Genomic DNA, 20,072 nt, shown 5'->3' on the forward strand with positions numbered 1-20,072 from the left:
AATTCACTCTAATTAATTTAAAATTTGAAAGACTTTAATAGATCAATTTTTTACCTATTAGTTGATTTTTCAACCAAAAAGACGAATCTGCAGCAGTAAAACGAAGTTTCAACTACAAAAAATCGACTTATTTTAAAATGATTTAGAAGACAAAGAAACGCCTTTTCACCAAAAAAGTTACATTTCTAACAAAATAGATGAATTTTAAACTAAGGAAATGAATGTTAAACAGATTAATTTTTGATCCAAAAAGAGGAATTTTCGACAAAATATTTGAATTTTCTACCAAGAACAATCAAGAAAAATAGACACATCGGTTTTTGGGATTTCTGAATCCGAATACGGGGATTTTTTAAAAGCTTGATTTCAATTAGAGGTTATTTCAAGGTTAACTCAATATTATGTCAGGGTTAAGCTGAAAAAATTCCACGTAATGAATTTTAATCACTGTTTATATAGGCTTTTGTGTGACCTTGAAATTACCTCTAATTGACATCAAGCGGTTAAACAATCCCCGAATTCGGATTCAGAAACCCCAAAAAAACTATGTATCTATTTCTCTGGATTTCTTTATCAGATTTTTTTCAATTTGACCTTCAAATGACCTTGGACCTGCTGTGATAGAGGTTAACAGGCCTCGGATTCTGAATTAGCGGCCCAAAAAACCTAGGATACCCTGTGGTCAAGTCTGCTGATCAAGCTTAGATATTTTGTATGTATATACCCCGCACACGAATAAATAGTAAAACGACTACCACCATCCCCATAAGGGGGGGGGGGGATGCGGTTAGCAAGTTATTAGCATTTTCAGTATTTCAGATGGTTGTGGGGGTAAATACGGGGGAGTGAGGGTGGTCCGTTTAGGATGGAGTCGACTTATTATTGTTAGTAAATACTCAAAAAAATGTTATAAATTTTTTAAGCCAAATAGATGAATCTTCAACCAAAAAAGTGTATTCGCAAGGAAAAGTGAAATAGTTGGTATTTAAAATAAAAAATACTTTTGTTTAAACAAAAGAGCAAAGGGACAGTTTCGGACTGTAAAATGTGAATTTTTAACAACAAAAAAGTTAATTTTAAACAGAATTATTCAAATTTAAAGTAAGAAAAATCGTGAATAATTTCAATTTTCAATAAAAAAACGAGTTTTAAACATAATAAATGAATTTTTAATTTAAAAACAATAAATTTTCAGTCAACGAAATTATTTTCTGTAACACAATTTTTTTAAAAAGTCGAATTTTAATCAAAACAAATGAGATTTTAACTCATATTTTAAATTTTGAAGCAAATACTGAAATATACAACCGAAGAGATCATGTATCTACCTAAAATGACAAGTTTTCAACAAAATACATGAATCTTTAAATTAAAAATACAGATTATAAAAAATATAATGTTTAACTTCTTAACGATTTTATGATTCAAATTAATTAATTAACGAATTCAATTTTCAGAGAAAAAGTTTCAGTAGTAAGATTAAGTCTCTACCAAGAGACGAATTTTCAATAAAATAGCTAAGCATTGCAATAAAACAGAGTAATTTTCAATCAAACAGTTGTATTCTGACCAAAATGATTTTATTTTTAGCAAAAAAAAAGACATTTCTTTTGAAAAAAAATAAGACTTACTTGTCATTAACACATTTTATTTTTGAAATCTAATTTCATTTAGGTTCCACGTTTTTTTATTTAAACAAATTTCTATGTATATTTAATATCTAAGTTTATAAAATCTTAATGAGATTTGGTGAGAGGTTCAGAGCAAATCTTACAGTATTTTACATTGTGGGAGGGGTGATGGAAATTTTTCAAAAAAGCGACTTACGTGATTTATAGATGACCACTTAACATTAAATTCAATTTAATGAAAATTCTTTGACTCTTTCAGATTTTCACTGAAATTCCTTGGCCAGTTTTAAATTCCCTGACATTCCCTGACTTTCCCCAACCAGTTTTAAATTCCCTGATATGTATCAACCCTGGCGACATGGACAAGATGAACTAAATAAGTTTTTCGATTTTATCAATCAATTACATCCTAATATCCAATTCACCATGGAAATAGAACAAAACGGAAAATTGCCTTTCTCGGACGTATTAGTTTACAAAAAATCTGATAACACATTAGGAATGAAAGTTTATAGAAAACCCACGCATATAAACAGATACCTACATGCCACCATCACCCATCTCAAAAACAATCGGTCATCAACTTCCTTGTATACAGAGCTGTCTCCATAACAGATAAAGATAACTTACAAAAGGAATTACAAAAAGGTTAAACAAATCCTAATACAGAACGATTAAACAAACAAACAAATTGATAAAGCAATAAGAAAACACACTCAAAAAAGCAAGTCAACACAACCTACGAAAGAAAGAGAGAGAAAAATGACCACCACCCTACCCTACATCCAAGGTGTCACAGAACAAATAGGAAGAATTCTCAACAAACACAAAATCCAAACCATATCTAAACCACCTGAGAAAATAGGACAACAACTGAATAATGCTAAAGATAAAAAGACACCCCTCAGTGATCCAGGAGTATAAAAAATCCCTTGTTCTTGTGGCAAAGTCTACATTGGAGGAACCGTGAGAGGGGTGAGCTAGCGTATTAAGGAACATGAGAGTAAATTCAGGCTAAAACATTTCACGCAATCAATACTAGCTGATCATCATATCGAAACAGGATATAACATTTTATTTCATGAAACAAAAGTCATTGCAAATACGCACAACAAATTTCCAAAAAAAACACAGAGAAGCAATAAAAATCTTAAAACACCCTAATAACATCAATAGGGATAATGGATATAATACCAATCCGATTTGGCCTTCCGTTCTCCCGGATTTTTAAAAAAAGACTTGACTAGCCCATCAAGTTCGACCAGTCCCCACGGTGGGGCGCTCTGGCCAATCACAGGCATCGTAGAGAGTATATCTAAGAACAACATGACCTGATACCTCAGTTTCAGGTCAACCCTGAAGGTGTGAGCTGCAATTTTTACGAAATGCCGGCAAAAAATTCGTAGATTTTACACGAGTGAAACCCGAAATATCTCTTATTATCAAAATGAATCATCGGGAAAGCATAAAATCTATTGTATCAACCCTGTTCCTGGTCGGAGAAAATTGACATCGGATATTGAAGTTTACCTGCTAACAGCAAATTCTTCGAATGCAGAGTAAAACACTCGAGTCCCGTAAGGCACGTCATTGCATTCTAGTACACTTGGTGAAAGAGGATACGCGTAAAATGCATGTTTATACATGGAGAGGAGGTCGCTTGGCAAATCGGAGGATTATCGGTCCAAGAGAGAAATCAATGAGTTTCTACCGGATTTCCTTTGGGGACATTAATCTCCTTGTCACAAACATAAATATATCATCTGTTACAACTACTTCAATGTTCGATCGGTAATTTTAACTAAAAGAGCTAAACTAAATCACAGACTACAAAAATTCAATTTCAACAGATGAATTCAACTGCTGAACTACAATAGCTAAACTACCTAAAATAAATGGACAGTGCTCATTTGATCGCGCTCAGCAAGCTTGCTCTACTCTCCTCTTCTGCTGCCAAAATTTGCGTGAGGGGAAGTTGGGTGGTGGGGGTAGCGCAAACAGGTAGACGGCGATCAGATGGGCATCGCCCAAATAAAGCATGGTATCTGATCTACAAGCTGTAAATTAAGACAGCAAAATCATAACTACAATAGCTAAATTAAATCACCTAAACTACAAGAAATAAACTCCAACAGATGAATCCAACTGCTGAACTACAAAAGCTAAACTGCCTAAAATAAACAGCAGTGCCCATTTTATCGCGACCTACGGGGGTAGCCCAAACTGGCTGACCGCGATCAAATGGGAATCGCCTGAATAAACTATGGTTTCTGATCTACATGCGGTAAATCAGGGATTATAAAGAAAAAAAGTGGCAAAAGTCAGCAAATTTCTATAAGTAACTTTAAGTAAATGTAAAAAATAATCAGGACTGTCATACAGTCACTTTTCTATCAATAAATTAACCCATGGGTTAACCATTATTAAATTAAGGCGTACGCCTATTTCTGATTTTTATTAAATTCTTTAGAAATCTTTTAGGATATATTAGAAGATTCTACGGAATTACCAATGTATTTCAACCATTTGAAGGGATTCCAAAGGATTACAAAATATATAGGATATTTTTAAAAATCCCAAGTAATTTTCAAGCGCTTACAAAATTTGAAAGGGAATTTTAAAGATTCCGATGGATTTAAATTATTTTAGGCCATTTTAAAAGATTCCAAAAGCATTTCCAAGAAAATAAAAGACTTCCAAGGAATTTTTATATTCAAATTGAAATTTCGGATGATACGAAACGATTTTATAATACCTATGAGGTTTTTAATTTTTTCAAGATTCCAATTAATTTTATCAGATTTGCCAGGATTTAAATGATTTTAAGGGATTTTAAAAAGCTCTCCTGGTATTTCAATGATTTTTCCAGGATTTCAGAACATATTATCATATTTCATATAATTTCATAGGATTTCAAAATATTTCAAAGAATTCATTCACCGGAATTGAGGTATTTCTGAGGAGAATTCAAATACTTTCAAATATTTCAAGCCTTAAAAGGATTTTGAAGATTTAATGATATCTTAAAAGATTCCAAAGATTTTTCATTTTATTTCAATAATTTAAAGTGATTTCAAGTGGGTTTAAGGATTGCAGGATATAATTTAAAAAATTCCCAGATGTTTTTAAGAGCTCAAAAAAATTTGAAGGTATTTTAAAAGATTTTAAATGATTAGAAATATTTTATTGTATTTTAGAAGATTCCAATGAATTTTCAAGAGCTTTGAAAAGTTTCAAAGAATTTCGAACGATTTCCAAAAATTTCAAATATTGTATGGCATTTTAAAAGATTCCAAGGCATTTTCGACAGATTAAAATAATGTTGAAAGATTTCCAAGGATTTTAAAGAATTTTAGGATATTTTCAAAGATGTCCATAGATTTTCAAAGAAATGTTCATATCATTTAAATACTTCGAAGTGATAACCAAAGTATTCTACGGAAAGGAATTTTTAAGGCCTTTAGAAAATTTAAAGGATTTACAAATTATTTCAAAGGATTTTAAATAGTTTAGGGTATTTTTAAAAATTACAAGTAATTTTGAAAAGATTTAATGCGTTCATGATGATTCATTTTAATAAAAAGAGATATTTCGGGTTCCAAACGTATACAAAAGTACGAAACGTTGGCAAATTTCTTAGTTTTGTACACAACTGGAATCCGAAATATCTTATTTTTTTAAACCTTTTAAAAATTTGCAAGGCATCTAAAAAGATTTTAAAGGATTTAAAATTTTTTAATATTGTAGTGTATTTTGAAAGCATTTTATAATATTTTAATAGATTGAAAAGAATTTATTCACAAGAAATTAGATTCGTATAAGGTTTCAAAGATCTGAAAAAATTTGCAAATATTTTTTGCAGTTTATTTAAACTTCACGCTAAATTCTTATTAATTGATCTCTCGAATTCTTTAAAAAATGTTTAATTATTTGAAATTCTCTTGAATTTGTTTCAATTCTTCTAAATTCACTTAATTCAATATTGATTTTTAACAGCTTCAATTTTCCCCTCTCAGAATAGGCCTATTCTATAGTTCAGGTGTTTATTTTAGTTGTAGTAGTTAAATTGTTACATATTGTAGTAGTTTAGTTGTTGTAGTTTATATATCGTTAATGAGCTGTTGGAGTGTAGTGTTGTAATAAAGCTGTTGTCATTTAGCTAATTAATCCAGTTTTCAAGCAAATCCTTTGTTTAGGAATAACTATCTGACTAACACACAACAGTTCTAACTAGTCCTAGTCAGAGTTATACGTGTTGCTCCCACGCGTTGAAAGTGAAAATAATTGATTCTCTGCTCTTGAGACATCTAAAGGTCTGATAAACTAGGACCCAATTAGAAATTGATTCATAAACACTAGACAGTAAAAAACACAGCGATAAAGCTATTTTTATTTAAACCTTGTGTGTAAGTCTTGAATGTCTCTTTGTGTATTTTAACTAGCACTTATTAAATCCTATTCTTCCTCTTCGACCTAATTATCACCAAGACGTTAATTTGCACATTTGTTCGAGAATCGATGGAGAAAAGGTCGTGTAAATTGCGTCAATATACCCTCGTTTACTCAGCATAGTGCAGATAATGGGAAAGTTTGCATAGAAAATTTGGCAAAGGATGCACGAAACCATCTGAGAATCTCTTGACCCCCATTGTTGGTGGTAATATTCTGAATAATGCGCGATTATAATTTACTACACTTATCTTGATCAAAGATTAGCCGATTTTATACATCAAACATTATCAGTCCAATAATAGAGTTAAGCACTTTTTCAGGTTTCATTTAACATAAATAATACTTCCACACAGTAATATTTAGTATATTATTATGTTTTATAAAAATATTTTTAGATTTAAAAACAATTTAGTGCAACAGTTATTCTGTAGCAAATAAATTACGAGAAAATCATCAATTTCTGTTTTAGGAATAAAAACAGCCTAACATAAATGAATTTTTGATTATAAAACGAGTTAAAAAAAATAATTTTCCGCACAAAAATGTCAACAAACTAAGTTAACTTTTTAACCATAAATATGAAGTTTAAACTAATGAGATTCCTCTCCCACCAAAAAGGACGAATTATCGATAAAATACGTGATTTTTCAACTAGATACTTGAATTTTCAAATAAAGAATATAACTTTTCAACCGAATAGTGGAATTCACAAAGACAGAAGATAAATTTTCAACGAAAAAGATAATAGATAAATGTGCAGTAAAAAAAACTAATTTTCAACCAAACAAAATTAAACACCACTGTTCGTGTATACTGTAAGGTATAGACCGCGTCAGTGGCTGGCCAATTAGAATGCGGCCTGAAGAGGGCAAATGTAAAGACGCATACATGCTTACAAGGCACACATCGGTAAAAAGAGGGGAAAGCCAATTAACGTCGTTTGACAAAATTATCCAGGAACTTTGGAATAAGCACGAGTTCACTGTAAAATTTTCAAACAGCCAGATGAACTTTCAACCAAGGTGATGAAATTGGTACAAAACGACTAACTTTTAACAGAATAATAACATTTTTTTAACGAAAAAAGCTCAATTTTAGATGAAAATTGCAAGTTAAATTTTCAGTTAAAAAACTAATTTGCAATAAACAAAACGAAATTTTAACATAACAGTTGAATTTTTAACTGAAGAAAGAAATTTCAACCAAGAAAATAATTTTCTAACAAAAAGGATATATTTTTAACAAAATACATGACTTTTCATCCAAAAAGATCAATTTTCAACCATTAATTTTCTACAAAAAAAATCAATCTTCAAACCACAAAGTGAATTTTAAACCAAATAGTTGCATTTTTTACCAGCATGATGAGAATTCAACCAAGAAGATGATTTTTGAAACAAGAAGATTAATTTTCTACGAAAAATGATGATTTATCAACACAATACATGAATTTTCATATAAGAAGTTTAATTTTCAACTAAAGAAATAAATTCAACTAAATAGTTGATTTTTAACTAAAAATGATTAATTTTCAATTTAAATAGCTCAATGTTCAATCTAAAATAAAACCAATTTTCAACACAATGGTTAAATGTTGAACTACCCATGAATTTGCAACCAGAAAGATCAATTTTCAACCTATAAAAGGATAATTTATGAATGAAAATTATGAGTTTTAACAAAATGCAGGAATTTCTAATCGAATAGTTTGTGTTTAGCAGTAAAAAAAGATGGATTTTTGAAAAAAATGAAATGACTGAATTTCAACCAAAGAAATAATTAAGTTTCAGCTAAAAAAGGTAAATTTAAAACAAAAAATGTAATAATTATATTTTAGGTTGAAAAACAACGGCTTTTAAACTAAATTAATTAATTTTAAACAAACAACATAAAATAAAAAATAAAAGTTCTGAACGAAAAACAATACAAAATTTAAATTTCGAATCAAAAACAACATTTTAAAACCAATTTTGTGTTCTCATGTCAAAATGACGACTTTTAAACGAATTAAGTTTCAACAAAATAATTAAATTTCTATTAAGATTCTATGTTTTTTTAATTGACATAACCCACATGTATTATGGTTCCATAAGTCTATAAAATCTTAGTAATATATGTTGTATGTGTGTTTGTGTGTGTGGGGGGGGGGGGGTCCGAACAAACCTTATACGGAATCCCACAAGGGGGGAGGGTGTTGAGAATTAAAAAAAAAACTATCAAAAATTTCCTGACTCTCAGTTTTTGCTTTTTCTTGTGCATGAGCGAAATATCAAATCAGTAATAATTTTCACTGATTCACAATGCAATCTCACTGATTCAAATAATTAGAAATATATCACTGATTAAAACCAGTAAGAACTTTCACTAAACATCAGTGAAATATCACTGATTCAAATTTAAAGAGTAGTTTAGTTCTTGTTTTTGCATGTGTTTATAAAGCAAGTAACTCTCAGGCACCCGCGTAGAAATAGAAATGTGTACCTGGTAAGGCACTGATCAGTTTTCCCTACCTCTGATGTGACCCTGGTCGGGTAAACTGGCAAGGACCATATGGGTCTAGTAATGCTTTTGCAGATCATTGTCCTACTTCGAGAAAAGTTATCATGGCGTGTCCAGTTTTTCTAAGCTTTACCTTACTTTTTAAAATTATAACAATAATAATAATTTTAAAAAACAGAATCAACCCTCCGAACAGATTAGTTTTGGATCTCCAAAAAAACTCCAAAGAAAAATGTTATATTGTTCATATATGTGACTAATTTTATTATTTTCAATTAAAAATAACGACATTATGCTCATAATTAGAGACATATATTTATATTTTAATATCCCGTTTGTGCCCCATCATAATGCAAAATATGGTAATTTCTACACGGGTATATCTGACCTACATATTAACATTGCCTCATCAAATTCTTTGCCATCTACTTTTCCTTTGAAGGCAGATTATAAAATAAAAACATCTTCGTATCTCTTTAAGGACTTACGTAGATTCAAGGCATCCCAGAGGTCGAATCACTTGAGATCGTCAGGCAAGGTCTTCACTGTCGACGCTATTATTGAATGTACCATGATGGAAATTTATTGCATACCGATCGGATATTGATTGCTAGGTGGAACTTATTATACGGTATTATGTAGCGAGTCATTAAATTGTTATGTCGTAGACAGATTGAATCGCGATTGCCCGTCATGTCGAGCACCCCGGCACGAGAATTTCTCGAATTATCATCGCCGTGACTAGAATTGAAAATTTTAATTAAAGTCGAGCTTTCCAGTTTTCATTCAGAATCTATCTCGATTTTCATCTCGCAATTTATTCTGATTCGAAACACATCAATGGATGAGTTATTTTTAAATTAAAATACAAGAATTCCTTTTATTGACAATGCCGTCTGAAACGAACGATCTTGGCTACTAATGGGTTGGCGTGGAGAGCTTTACTTAGTGGACGTGATTAGGATGAAGATTATAGATCCTATCGTGGGAGTCAGTATGCTTATTTTTTCGTAATCTATTACATATGATGACTTTTTAAAGTTCTTCGGCTGGGCTGATTGCTAGAGAGGTTGATCAGCGACCTGTGTCAGAGCAGGCTTTGTGAAACGAACCCGTTATTTCAATAAGCAGCACGTTAATTCAAGATTGATCTAAAAATGTATACCTCCTGAAGGGTATTTAGCCAAATACTTGTCAGTGGAAGGTGGGCCAATATAATAATAATAATAATAATATAATCTGGTACAACTTTTTTTTTGGTTAAAAAATGTATTTTGAAAAGTATTTCTCTTTCTCGAAACTTCATTATTCCACATTTGAAAATCAAGTCCCCATTGAATGTTTCCTGTTTTGTCTTAGATTAGAATTAGGGTCTTTTAGAGTTTTAGACTTACACGAAAACTGACAAGGTACCTGGAGGTCATTAAAAGTGTCCCTTGAACCATTTGAATTGAAGGAGCAGGTGTTCCTTAGGTATCAAGGGCCAATAGAACTGGGCCCAACAATTACTTTACAAGCCACCTGGCCCTAGCGAAATCTATATTCTATGACCTTTATTTCAGCTTGTACCCTTGGATTCAGAACTTTCGAAAATAGGGTAAATAAAATCAAATTCTCTATGTAAATCAAAACTTTCTATCCACGAATGTTTATAAGACAATTATAAATGCAATAAGTATTTATAATTATAGTTACGATCCTAAATATTGCAATCGAAATATTATGATGGAATAATTTAGGGGTTGTTCAAAAACTACGTCACACATCATCACACAAATTAAAATTCATTCAAGAAAGATAAAATTTCAATTAAACAGTAGAATTTCCAATAACAATAAAACCTTGAACCAAACAGTTGCATTTACAATCAAAGAGTTGAAACCTCAACTTTTAAGAAAACAGAGAATTTTTGAACAAACAAGTTAATTTTCAAATAAGAGAGATAAATTGAACAAAATAGTTTAATTTTCAAACCAAAAATATTAAACTTCAACAAAAATCAGGTGAATTTTCAACCTAATAGTTGAATTTTCAAGCCAAAAAGACGATTTTTCTATAAGATACATAGTTGAGTTTACAATCCGAAATATATCATTTTAAACGAAACAGTCAATTTTCAAACAGGAAAAATGACTCAAAATAGTTTAATTTTCGACCCAAAAAAGACTATAATGAATTTTCAACAAACTAGACGAATTTTAAAACTAATAGTTGGTTTTCTCCTTATACAGAATACATTTTTAACCGCAAATTGAACAGTTAAATATACAGAAAAAATGATTGAAGAAAACTAATTTAAATTTTCGACAAAAATAGTTAAATTTTAAACGAATAAGATGGGCTTTATACCAAACAGAGAAAACTTCAACAAAATACAAGAATTTAAAACCCGCAAATATGGATTTTCAACAACAAAAGATGAATGTTCTGAATTTTCTTTAAATAAGTAGTTAAACCTGCAACCAAATAGTTTATTTTTCAACCAAAAAGATGAATTCTCAATGAGAAAGATTAACTTTGTACCAAATAGAGGAATTAAAAAAAAAACAAGACTTTTCAATCCAAAAATTATGAATTTTCAACCAAATAGTTTTCTACCAAATTTTTGAAATTTTAATTTAAACAGAAAATAGCTTTCTACATGACAGTTGAATTTTAAACCTGAAAATATAACAAAAAAATTATTTCACAACCAAACGCAGTTGAGTTTTGTACCAAAATACATAACTTCTCGATAGAATAGTCGAATTAAATAAAAATTAAATTTTCAACCAAATAGTACAATTTTTAACGAAACTGGAAGAATTCTTTAAGAAAAAGAATGATCTTTTAAATACAAATAGTTGTGCTAAATCTTTAAACGCTTAAAATAAAACAAAAAAAGTTCAAACATATTTATAAACTTTGCTTGTTAGATAAAATCACCTACTAAATTTCTTTTTCTTTAAGCATTTTAAAGAATTGATCTTCAAATTGATAATATCAATGTGTAATGTCACAATCTGCATTAGCCCCCCTTCCCCTGCCACATAATTAATTTGTATTAAATTCCCCTTGCAAAGGGATTAGAGAATAGAGATATAGTACTTGGTGTAGCAAAGGACTTTGATAGACGTGCGATCAATGCGACTAGATAAGAAATCGTTTGGAAAATTGGCTTATTCCGGGCGAAAAGGCTAATGCTGACAAACGATGTCACCGTAAATGCCAAAATAGAGGAAGCACACTCAATAGGTTCTCGTCCTTCTTTGAGATACATTTTGGAAACATAAATGGAGGAATACCTTCAGCTGTGTCAAGTGAAGTCAATGAAATGAAATTTAGAAATACGGGGTCGTTGAACAACTATTTGTTGAGAAGTTATTATGTTGTAGTGTAGTTGAAATACTAGTGCATTTCCACTTAGAAAAAAATTATCTTAGAGATTTTTAAATAGTGTAAATAGGGATGAAAGTACTAACAAACTAGTAGTCGTACTAGGCATATTTACTAGGCCAGTGTAACTAGGCATATTTACAAGGTAGATTTACTAGAAATCTCTACTAGGAAGATGTACTGTGCATTTTTAATAGGTATATCTACTAGGAATAATTACTAGGTAGATCTTCTAGGCATCTTTGCTAAGCAGATCTTTACTAGTTTAGCTGCAACACTATTTTAGGATGTTCAAATTCTACAATTTCAGGTTTCCAGTCTAATTTGCATTTTAACTTCAACAACGATATTTTACAGTTTGACAATAATTAAATCCTAAGCCTAAATGATTTCCCAATATTTTTCCAGTGTTAAAAATAAACAATCCTGAGTGCAACGATCCTGGCAGGGGGGAGATGGGGTCCAGAAATGTAAGAAACAGGACTTCCACTCAGCTGCTTCTGAATGACCTGCGGAAGGGAGGCCCTTTGAGTCCCTTCTGAGCTGGCTGAAAACCAACAAAACCTTCCCCTTGCCGTTTACAATGGGGTCCTCTCCATTTCTCTCTTTATTTTATACAATGGGACCCACGGCCATGCATTGCACTAACACCTACATACACCTACTGTGCATCGCTGATATTTATGTACAGGAGCGGCAATATACTGTAATCTCAACTTTCAGAACATGTTTTTCTATCAAAAAAAAGTTGAAATAAAATACCGCTGACTTGTTATTTTATTAGATTGACAGTTCATTTATTTCCAGTGATTTCACTATGATTTTTTTCTCAGTAGTCATTGCGTTCTTTAGTTAAGTAATAGGTATCTTATCTATAATGCCTCAATTCGAAAACAATGTGCATAAAAATGGTAGATTTTGAATCAGATTTAACAACAGGAGATAAATAATTAATTTTCCTCTTTTCCCTCCATGCTGTGTTTGTGTTTACATTTATATTTACAGAAACATACTTCTACGCATTGTAATTACGCGTTCAATTAAGGTTTTAAATTAGTTCACGGAAAAATTAATAGCGTGCAGGATAATCGGGTTCTGTCATGCATGTATGATTGCGAGTTGGATAAAAAATTAAATTAGACTCAAATATCAGGAAATGATTATTCACATCTGGACAAACAGATTGTATATCTAAACTATCTTTTTCGGCTTATCTTCGATTTCTAGTTTCGATAGACATCTGCTCGATAATTCCCTCGTCGATAATTAAAGGTTTCTGATTAATAGGAGGAGAATATGAAGCGAGTTAAAATCAAGGAAAGGTCAATCAGGAAAACTGCTGGTCAGGAAGAGGCCCCACACAAGGCAACCTCTCGTTTCCAACGATGACTGGCACATGGATAGGTATTCCTATTCTCGTATGTATATAAATTATATCTCTGTTCATGGCTATAAATGAGATAACCAAAATTACAAATAAAAACCAGCAAACAATTACTGGAGGCTAATCGCAATAAAAATCAGCAGTGAAATCAGCATTGCAGACGACTTGTGTAGAAAAACTATTAGAAAGAGAGAAAGAGAGAAAGTGGAAGGATGAGGAAAATAAAAGAATTGAAGTTGAGGAGACAAAGATGATTCTCGATGAGGGAGAAAGAGAGGGTTAAGACGCTATCCTGCCAACAGGTGGCAGCACACTCATACCCTTTCACTGCCTCTTACCCCCTTTCACTCTCTGTGGCAGCAGCCACGGCGATAACCCGCGGCGACACCCGATAAAACCAGGTCGTGGCGAATGGGTTGGGGTTGCGCTGAAATAAGTGGGATGCCTCACTTGCCGGGGCTGGAAAAAGAAAAACACAAGGGGGATTATCGGCTCGAGAAACAAACCCTAACGAAATGCTCGCGTCGAAGTTTGAGGTGACATCCCCCTCTGATTACCTCTTTTGTAATTTTCGCTAGAATTTCAATCTAAACTTTCAATTTAAAACTTTCGTCGTACATATCAATTGTACATCGACACTATACATCACCTGCACCAGTAATTATATGTAATAAACCCACCTACTACATTTGCCAGTTTCATCCTTCTACATTTCTACCTACTACTAACTATAGCTACCTACTTCATCTGCCTTCTACATTCATCTACTTCTACTACTTCCATATAATTAATCTACCTACGACATATACCTACTACATCCACCAACTCCTAACTACATCTACCTAGTTCAGCTGCCCACTACTTCCGTCTCCTACTTCAATCGGCTCTATCTACTTACTTAATCCCTCTAATATTCCTATACCTACTATACATTCTACTACTATACATCCTTCTACAACTTCCATATACTTATCTACCTACTACATCCACCTAGTTCAGCTGCCTACTACTTCTATTGGCTTTATTTACTTACTACATCCCTCTAATTTTTTTAATTACTATTTTCACCTACTCATAACTACAGCTACCTACTTCATCTCCCTGCTACATTGATATACTTCCACTACTTCCATAAACTTAATCTACCTACTACATCCGCCAACTTCTAACTATATCCACCTAGTTCAACTGCCTACTACATCCATCTACTACTTCCATCTGTTTTATCTACTTACTACATCCCTATCATTTCCCTGCCTACTAAATCCACCTAGCTATCTACTTTATCTGCCTACTACATCAAACTACTTAATCTGCTTACAACATCCCCCTACTCCTAATGAAAGTAATAGAAAAGTTCCATTTTATTTAGTTTTTTTGACAGTTTAAAAAGTTTCATGGGTGTTTGGTCCTAAAATAGTAATGCAAAAATAGGAGGAAAGTACCAAAGTGTTGAAAACATGTCCCGTTTCACCAAGGCTTTCTTAGGGCAAAAGTACCCGAAAAGTGCCACTTAATTTTTTTTTTACATTTTTGACAACTCTAAATAATTTTTTCGATAAAAGTACTCTAAAAGTTCCATTTTTTCCGCTCTTGAAAATTTTTAAAGTGCTGAAGAGGTTTATGCCACATGAAACTACTGCTCAAATAGAACTAAAATACCAACAAAGTTTAAAATCTATCCCATTTCACCAGAGATTTTATAGGATATATGTACCAGAACAGTCTCAGTTAATTGTTTTTCTTAATTTTTGCAAGCCTTAAATAATGTCCATTTATTTTCAAAACTTTTAACAAAGGTGATAGGACTTTTGTCCTAAGACGTACTGCTGAACTAACACTAACGTACAGAAAAGGTACCTACAGAAGTCCCGTTTTATTGGAACTTTTTCATGACCAAAGCACGACATTTTGAAAAAAAAATTAAAGGAAATTTCCAAGTTCAAAAAAAAAAAAAAAAACATTTGGATTTTTTAGTCTCACCTTCTCACTTTGTGTTATTTGGTGAAAAAAGATTGTCTTAATTTTTTTCAATTAAAAAAAAAAAGTTTTTTAGCTCTATCAATTTCCACTGAAGAAATTTTTTTAGATTTTTTTTTACAACCTTAATACCTACATTTTAAATATTCACACAGGACGTGTAGAATCTATATTTAAGTGAAAAATTTAAAATTGAACATCAAGTTGTAAATCGAGATTCAACAATCAACATAGAAAAGTCGACAATGAAAAATGAGGATGCACATTGCAGAAATTCCAATTAATATCTATATTAAAGATCCACAATTCAGATCTACATTCATATTATTGGCAATACAAAAATTTTACGCAACTATTTTTTCTCCGTTATAAGTACCTCGTAAACTTACATCGCACCGTTCGCAGTTCTCTTTTCTCACATTACATTCTATGTTCCAGAAATGTAGGCATTTTCCCGGACATATTTTTCGCAGTAAAACAAAATCCTGTTTCCAACTGTGACTGCTCGTCATTCCCCATATCTGAGTCTGAGAAGATTTAAGACTCACTTCCTATGGCTCCCTCGTGAACCTCGTGGCTCAGAACCACCCCTTCATCATCTGAGGGAGTACGCTATCTCTTTAACTCGTAAAGATAACCGGGGATAGTACCGCGTGTCTTGCCCTCTCCCTCAACTCCAGGAGCTCGCGTGGGAGCATAAGACGGGGTGAATTCATTAAGTCCCTGATTTACCGGCTACTTCCGGTCTAAGCGAAATTGCGTTCCGTACGCATCTCGTTGGAAAATTTTAACCGTAAAAGAATTTTTTCAAATGAAATGTCAGATCATTTTGAAATTATAATAACAAATGTTTGGAGAAGTTGTAATGCATGCTTAATACTACAGTTACATCAACCTAATTTACGACGACAAATATAATGCGAAGTTTGCTTTCGGAAATTATTAATGTAATACGAGCTGGTTTAATTTACTTTATGATAGAAATTCTATATTTGGAACCATTAAATACACATTAATATTCTCATAATGTACCTGTCTAAATTTTGATTATTTATAATAAACAGCTGCATAAATGCAATATTGTTCGAAAATAAAAATTATGGATGTTATTATGGATGTTGTTATAAATGCGGTGGTGGATGCCTAACCTACTTTTGGGTTTCACTAAAAGGCAGACCTTCCAACTACAATTTTCAGGTTTCATTAACAATCATTTGGCTCTATTATAGACACTCTAGTATTATTACGTCACCATCTTTCATCCATAAATGAACTCAATTGAGGATTTTCAGGTAGGGACCAAAAACCGGAACACATTGCTGATCAATGCCTCCAAACGAAGCTTTGTCCCTTGACAAGCGAAGAGGAAATCTTGGGTCCATTTTCAAAGGAAATTCATTGTTTGTTTAGACCTGCGACATTTCCCCAAGATTTACCGCTTGTCAGGCTTTTAAAGAACCATTCATATATTTCCTGATTTTTTACTTTATGGATTTGTAAGTTTCATTCCAGGAAGAACGAAAACGTTCCTAATATTCAATTAAAATGAAGAATTTTCTTTGAATTTATGTAGTAAATTTCAGCAAACTAATAAAAGTTGAAGATAATGATTGTCTTCAGCAACGAATAGATGTTGCACAGAAGAAGACTGCTTCTGCTTGTAGGAACACTCCTCGGCCAGAACCTCGTTTAATTAAAGCCATAAATCAATGCTAATTAGTCCACTCGCCAATCGATGCCTAATTAATTAAAACTAACAATTTATAATAAAGTAATGATTGCAATGAAGCCTTTAACGAATCATTGGATGGATCCCGGGTCATTTCTTTCGGACCAGGGTCGCAGGGTAGACACTCAAAATGCAGATGAGTATTCCAGGCTATTTACCGATTTGCCCGGTAAAAAATTACAATTTTCCCTGTTGACTTACAAGCATTTGAAATAAATATTATTCAATACTGATTTATTTATTATGTAAATTTTGAAAAGAATTAAACATTTGAGAATAAATATATATAAATAGTTAAATTTGAAACAAAATAATTCAATTTGCAACCAAATAGTACACTTTTTAACGAAAAGAGATGAATCTTGGATCAAAAATATTATGGTATACTTTCAAATAAAAATGAATTAACTATTATCTATAACAGATTTATTGACAAAAGGACTAATTTTCTATACAAAAAAATGAGGTTCCAATAAAGCAGTTGGTATTTCTACCAAAGACAATGAATTATAACCACAAAAAAATGAATTTTCTACCAAAAGACGAATTTTCAACAAAACAGTTGCATTCTCAAACATAGTTGAAAATTAAACCGTTTTCTTGAACTCTGGACCAAAAATATGACGGTGACTTTTAAATTAAACAGAATTAACTTTCAACTATGAAAGATGGACTTTCAAGCCCAAAAAGATGACATTCTAACCAAAAGATGAAGTTTTAATTTAAAAGGACGAATTTTATTTTTAAAAAAATTAATTTTCTCTCTTTAAACACGAATGTTCAACATAACAGTTGAAGTTTTGACCAAGAAGGATGAATTTTAAACAAAATAGTAAAATTTGTCAATAAAATAATATAATATATTCAACTAAATAAAACAATGTTCACCAAAAGAGATGAATTCTGTACAAAAAATACAATAGTAGACTTTTTAATTATTAATAATTTACTTTCAACAAAAAAAAAATATGACTTTTCTACCAAAGATGAATGTTCAAACGAAATAGTTAAATTCTGAACCAAAAATATATAATAATAAACTTTTAGACTAAAAAGAATAGACTTAAAAAAAAGTTTTTGGATTAACTTATATAGTTTTATTAGTTTACTGGTAAAGAGGAGAATGAGGGAAAGTGTGAATTATGGGATTTAAAAAACGCAATAGGAAATTTCTACACAGGAAAGAAACTTACGTAATTTCAGAATATAAACAATTGTGACGTTTTACAATAAGGGATCATTCTGTCGATCGTAGTTTAGGAGATATTCGCGTTTTTGTGACCAAGACAATTCATAATTATTAATTTATAATGCAATCATTGTAGTTTTTAACGATTTTGCCAATTATTATTAATTAATTATATAAATTTAGTTTACCTATGGAATTACTATGTTATTAAATATCTAAAAGGAAAATAATTAAATATATAGTATAAAAGGAACAGTATCTTTTTTACGAAATATTAATGTTAAAATCTTAAAAATAAAATGATATACGATATTTTAACGGAGATGCTTGGTACCATTGAGCATAATTCCAAACACAGTTGAATAAAAAAAAAAAATCCCGCTTTTTTCCCGGTGCTCGGAATTCCAGGCTAATTCCCGGTTTTAATTATATTCCTATATGGGCTTCTTTATTTCGGCGTTCGAGACGTTGTCCTGTAATATTATGTAAAAAATGTAGTCAAAATTCAGATCCAGGCGAGAATTTTGGATAAACGCGATTCATATAAATTTAATAGCAAGCCAACTTGTGGGCCAAAGGGCCTCTCTGGGCGAGCAGGTGGCCGACGTGGAGGGGTGAGGAGAGACCAGACCGACCGGTTTATATGGTGGATCTCAGGAACCCTTTACCTTTGTCATGAGAGCAAGAGAAACAGATAACCCGGGAGGGAGAAAGATAAAAAACTGAGCAAAGAGAGGGGTGGATTGAAACTCAGCGAAAGGACTGATGCGATGACGCTCCAAGAAATAAAAATTCAGCCCCTATCATAAATAATAAAGTGGAATTAAAATTACAGATTTAATTTTAAAAACGAGAATGGTTAACAAATTTTTATTAAACGTGTCAATGGATTGGAAAGTTAAAGGGGGTAATTAGTCATTGAAAATCAGCAACTTTCACGAGAGTTGGAACTAATGAGAAATGTTTAGAATGCGGGCAAGCGTCTCCAAGGCAAGTGAAAAATCACATTCTCGTTTCTCTCTCATGCACGTGGATCGTGATCTCGAGTTCTTGAGTTCTCTTCAGGTCGAGTTCAAGGGTTTCGAGGTGAAAACGGGGCCGTGATTCCAAGAGTGGTCGCTTATAGTACGAACTGGATCGACGAGTTCTTGCAACTTGACGAAGCATTCAACCTCCGACCTCAGAACTTATACAGTATACGTCTCCGATGTTAATTAGAGATTCAATGTGTATTTATAAGCAAAAATATGTTCTGGGTTCAATTTTTGGATCAATTTCTTATCATTTTATTACAACAGCTCATATACAACTAAATAATTGTACCGCACTATCTGATTTACAATACACTACAATAACCGATCTACAACACATTGTGCTACGTCGATCTAAAACCGATGACACTACAGTAATTGATCTACAGCCTATTGTACAAGAACATTGGATTTAAAACCGATGACACTACAGTAATTGATCTACAGCCTATTGTACTACAACATTCGATCTACAACCAATAGTAATACAAAAGTTGTTCTACAATAAATTATTAAACAGCAATTTATCAACAACTCATTGTGTTACAATAACCAACCTAGAACCAATGGTACTATACAAAAGCTGATCACAAACTACAGTAATTCATCTACAAACAATTGTGCTACAACAGTAGATCTACAGCGAAACGTTTCTACAAAAGCTGTTCTACAACCAATTATACTACAGTAATTTATCAGTAACACATTGTGCTACAATAGTCGATCTACAACCAATGGTACTACAAAAGTCGATATACAGTGTCAAAGACAGCATAGTAATTCATCTACAACTCATTGTGCT

General features: G+C 31.9%; 1 protein-coding gene across 1 annotated transcript in view; it reads right to left on the minus strand.

The window, feature by feature from the left end:
• Window positions 1-20,072, minus strand: part of LOC117172192 (LIM/homeobox protein Lhx9-like) — a 147,336-nt gene that overhangs the window by 90,515 nt on the left and 36,749 nt on the right. The window lies entirely within an intron of this gene.

The sequence above is a fragment of the Belonocnema kinseyi genome, chromosome 1 (assembly GCF_010883055.1).
Source record: "Belonocnema kinseyi isolate 2016_QV_RU_SX_M_011 chromosome 1, B_treatae_v1, whole genome shotgun sequence".
In the NCBI taxonomy this organism is placed as follows: Eukaryota; Metazoa; Arthropoda; class Insecta; order Hymenoptera; family Cynipidae; genus Belonocnema; species Belonocnema kinseyi.